This window comes from Heliangelus exortis, chromosome 5 (genome assembly GCF_036169615.1).
Source record: "Heliangelus exortis chromosome 5, bHelExo1.hap1, whole genome shotgun sequence".
In the NCBI taxonomy this organism is placed as follows: domain Eukaryota; kingdom Metazoa; phylum Chordata; class Aves; order Apodiformes; family Trochilidae; genus Heliangelus; species Heliangelus exortis.
This window is the reverse complement of record NC_092426.1, coordinates 3,934,317-3,939,601: the sequence shown is the minus strand read 5'-3', so window position 1 is coordinate 3,939,601 and position 5,285 is coordinate 3,934,317.

Sequence of the window (5,285 nt, the reverse complement as noted above, 5' to 3'; positions counted from 1 at the left end):
CATGGCCCATAAAGCAACTAAAAAAAATACAGGGGTATTCCTATGTGTGGAGCAGAAGCCAAGAGCATTTCTGGACTCAATTCTGCAGCTGTGGATTATGAAGCAAATGATTCTACTCTGGATGCTGTAAAAGCTGATGCATTTCTACAGTTTGTGAAATGGTTTGGGGTCTCTTGGGGTTTTTTTGCTTTCAGATCAGCTGCCTGTAACCCACCTGAGCTCTGACAACTTCTGTCAAGCTGAAAAATTTCTGAAATTAATGTCCTTTGGGTAGAATGCACATTAAGGTGGCACTTGAAAGTATTTTCTGCTTGAAACCAGGTGTCTTTTCCAGGTGAATCAACACTGCACTCCAAACTATCTCAGTCATCACCTTTAAGTGTCCTGAAACCTCCTGTCATGCTGTGTTTTCCTGTCTAAACTCAAAATATATTTTGTCTACAATATATAGCTCACAAAATAAATTGATTGCAGTGTTTTGAAGAGAAGTGAATATAAATGTTACCCACCAAATCCCTCTGATCCCACGGGCTGGACATCTTGTGGGTAATGGTGCTGATATTCCCTTTACAGAGATGATGTCCAAGGCCTCTGACAGTGCTGGAATGGACCTGAAAAGTCTGTGGGTGGAGGAGTAACTCTGCAAATTATTTAACAAAATGGGATTTGCTTGTATTCCTGAACCTCCCTTGGAGGATGGGGAGTTTGTTGATCATCCCAGACAAGCTTGTGGGTTAGGAGCTGCCTTTAAAGTGGACTTGAGGAAAATTAGGAAGAGTCTTGGATGTTCCATGCTTACTTATCTGTCTTCTTTAACCAGAGCTAAGCCAGAAGTCCCATATCCAAGCTGTGAGTAACTTTGCAGCTAAAACAGTGGAGTTCTGATACTTTATCTCTGGATTAACTCCAACTTCCTGGACTGCTCTGGTACCTCCTGTGATTCCCCTGGCAGCAAGTAGTTTTTCCAAAGCAGGGCTTTGGTGCTCCTGGGATTTGTCTTCTCTCCCATCTTCAGCAGGAAACATGTCAGGAAACTCCCTGTGCCACTAGAGGATGCTGTGAGATGACTTTAGGGTAACCCTGCCCAAAATCTGCATCCATCCTGGATGGAAATCCACAGGGTGGCTTTAATACAGGGCAGGGTGTCACTTGCTGAGCTCAAGTTTTGCTGTCAAAAGTTTCTTTCTGACGTGGTGAGGCTGGGATTTCAATTTCTGTGTCTGTGGGATGTCTCACAAGTGCTTGTGTAAATATTTGTGGAAAAAAAAAAACCAAACCTCTGAAACACTTCACTCATTTCCTTGTGATAAACTCCTCTTAACTATGTTATCAGTTTCTTTGTCACAGTCAAGCTGTGGATTTCCACTCTCAAATCTATTTTTAAACACAGGATTACTTGTCTGTTTGTTTTCTAACCCTGCAGACTTTCCCCAGCCATGGGTGGGATTTTGTTTGCACTGGAGCTGTAAAAGTTGATAAGCTGGAGCTGCAATCATCTCCTGCCAGGGAATAGCAACCTCCCTCTTATTGGGATGCTGGGAAAAAAAGCTTATCTAATATGTGCCCTCTTCAAGAAATTGCATTTTAATTAAAAACCTTGCACATAACTTCACCAGTAAAGTTTAATATTCTGTAAAAGTATGGATAAAGTTTTAAAGGTAAGAAATGGGCTCTGTGCCTTTTCACTGAGCTACTGATAATGTTTGCTGTGGTAACTCTTGCATTAGAAACAACTCTCTTGGTTCCACCTACATAGTGGTGTTCATGTGAGTGCTTTGGAGCACTTTAATCCATGAGGAAAGGGAAATTATATAGGCTGGTATTTAATTTATTTGTTTCAGTAGGGACATGCTTGGTGTGGGTTTTAAGTGGGTGCTGTGCTCTAGTTGAACATAACCCATTAATTCTGGCTCCAGCCTTAGGTTTGGAGGTGAAGAAACCTACCACTACTTACAGAATCAATATTAGCCCCTTTTCTAACACTTTGTTCTTACTTTTATCGTAGATATAACCCCAAGACTTGGGTCTCTGGGGCTGTTTTATGGCTATGGTGTGGATGGCCCCCTTGGGACTGCAGTTGGACCCAAATATTGTTCTGCAGCTATTCAGGGTGTCAGGGATGCCCCTCCTGGCTTACAGTCCAGCAGTGCCTGTGTGGTCCTGGTCCTGGTCCTGGTCTGCTCACCCTGCACCCGAGGAGGCAGAACAGAGCCCCACTGCTCACTGTTATCACAGCCCTGCAGTGGATGCTTTAGACTTAAATTTTTTTTTATTTTTTTTTTTATTTTTTTTTTTTTTTTGTAATTCAGCCTTTGAAAATAAAGGAATTTGCATCATTTCCTTACCAAGGTCCAAGGGGAGAGGGACAAACTCCTGCAGTGAGGCAGGGCCCACGCTGCTGCTCACCCACCATGGACTGAGGGAGCGAAGAAGGGGCTGGCAACACCCTCACCCCTCCCCAGGCTGGGAACCCCAGGGAAAACCCCACCTGGAATCCTGGGTCTGGGGTCCCCAAGGCCAGAGGGAGCTGGAGGTGTTGGAGTGAGTCCAGAGGAGGCCCTGGAGCTGCTGGGAGGGCTGGAGCAGCTCTGCTCTGGAGCCAGGCTGAGAGAGTTGGGGGTGTTGAGGCTGGAGAAGAGAAGCTGCAATGGGGAGACCTTAGAGCACCTTCCAGTGCCTGAAGGGGCTCCAGGAAAGCTGGGGAGGGACTGGGGACAAGGGCAGGGAGGGATGGGATCAGGGGGAAGGGTTTCCAGATGGAAGAAGGGAGATTTAAGAGAGTGATTAGGAAGAAATTAGACCACAAATTCCATGGAATCCTCCAGGTCAGCGCTGATCTCGAAGGGCCCAGACCTGCCAAGAGGGACACAGTGGGGTCAGTCCCTTCCTGCTGACAGGAATGCTGGGGAGGGGCTTTTTTTCAAGGGGGGGTTGTGATAGGATGAGGGGTAACAGCTTTAAACTGGAAGAGGGGAGATTTTAGGTCAGATCTTAGGAAGAGATTGCTTGGGGTGAGGGTGCTGAGCCCCTGTGCCAGGTTTCCCAGAGAAGCTGTGGCTGCCCCATCCCTGGCAGTGTCTCAGCCCAGGTTGGATGGGGCTTGGAGCAACCTGGGCTGGTGGGAGGTGTCCCTGACCATGGCAGGGGGTGGCACTGGGTGATTTTTAAGCTCCTTTGCCACCCAAACCATTCTCTGATCTATGATTTGGCCACGTGTGTGATGCCCTCAAAAGAAACCCCACCCTGGAGCAGCACACAGCAAACCCTGGGTAAGCCACTGAGTTTCCTTTTTTGTTGCTGCAGAACATGAAGATTCCATCATGGATTAGAGGACTTCAAGCAGTGTGTACCCAACAGTGTCTGTGGAGGGAATGGATTCAGGGGAAAGTTGGCAGGGGGGAAAGGAGGTGGAGAATCAGGAGTTGGAGACTCAGCTGGTGTAAAATTGGCTTTGGTGGGGCTGTGACATGAGGAAGAAATTCTTTAATTTGAGGGTGCTGAGCCCCTGTGCCAGGTTTCCCAGAGAAGCTGTGGCTGCCCCATCCCTGGCAGTGTCTCAGCCCAGGTTGGATGGGGCTTGGAGCAACCTGGGCTGGTGGGAGGTGTCCCTGACCATGGCAGGGGGTGAGAACTGGGTCATCTTCAAGGTCCCTTCCAACCCAAACCAGTCTGAAACTGTATGAAAACAAAATGGTTTCGGGGTTTTTTGTTTTGTTTTGAGGGGGAGTAGGAGTGGGTTTTTGGGAGGGGGGTGGGAGGTTTTTTTGCAGGGGTTGGTTCTTTTGGGGGGCTTTGGGTTTTTTACTTTTTGGGTTCTTTGGGGGCTTTTTTGGCGTTTTTGGGTTGGTTTTCGTTTGTGTGTGTGTTTTATGTTTCAGTCCATTCCTGTAACACTCAACCTCCGCAGGAGCTTGGGTATGGAGAGCCCCAAATCCCCATTCCCCCAATCCCATTGCCCCATCCCCATCCCCCCCATTCCCCCATCCCCTTCCCCATATCCCCCATTTCCCATAGTCCCATCCCCATATCCCCCCATCCCCATATCCCCATCCCTATTCCCACCCCCACATCCTCCATATCCCCATATCCCCACCCCATATCCCCATATCCCCATATTCCCATCCCCAACCCCCATTCCCATCCCCATATCCCCAATCCCCCATATCCCCAACCCCCCATATCCCCCCGTTCCCCATATTCCCATCCTCCATATCCCCCCATCCCCATATCCCCATCCCTATTCCCACCCTCCATATCCCCCCATCCCCATATCCCCATCCCTATTCCCACCCCCACATCCCCCATATCGCCATCCCCCCATATTCCCATCCCCAATCCCCATTCCCATCCCTATATCCCCATCCCCCTATATCCCCAATCCCCCATATCCCCCCATTCCCATATTCCCCCATATCCCCATCCCCATATCCCCATCCCCATATCCCCATCCCCCCATATCCCCATCCCTCCACATCCCCAATCCCCATATCCCCCCATTCTCATATTCCCTCATCCCCATATCCCCCCATCCCCATTCCCCATATCCCCATATCCCCCCATCCCCATATCCCCTCATCCCCATATCCCCCCATCCCCATATCCCCATGTCCCCATATCCCCATATCCCCCCATCCCCATATCCCCATGTCCCCATATCCCCATATCCCCCCATCCCCATATCCCCTCATCCCCATATCCCCCCATCCCCATATCCCCATGTCCCCATATCCCCATGTCCCCATATCCCCATCCCCCCATCCCCATATCCCCATGTCCCCATATCCCCATCCCCCCCATCCCCATATCCCCATAACCCCAAATCCCCATATCCCCCCAAATCCCCATATCCCCATATCCCCACATCCCCATATCACTCCATCCCCATATCCCCCCATCCCCATATCCCCCCATCCCCATATTCCCCCATCACCCCACCCCCATACCCCCCATACCCCCCATACCCCCATATCCCCATATCCCCCCATCCCCATATCCCACATCCCCATATCCCACATCCCCATATCCCCACATCCCCATATCCCCACATCCCCACATCCCCATATCCCCCCATCCCCATATCCCATATCCCCCATCCCCATATCCCCCATCCCCATATCCCACATCCCCATATCCCACATCCCCATATCCCCCATCCCCATTCCCCATATCCACATCCCCCATCCCCACATCCCCCATCCCCATATCCCCCCATATCCCATATCCCCCATTCCCATTCCCCTCCCTTTCCCACAATTCCCCGCCGCGAAAACAAAGTCCCACGTGAC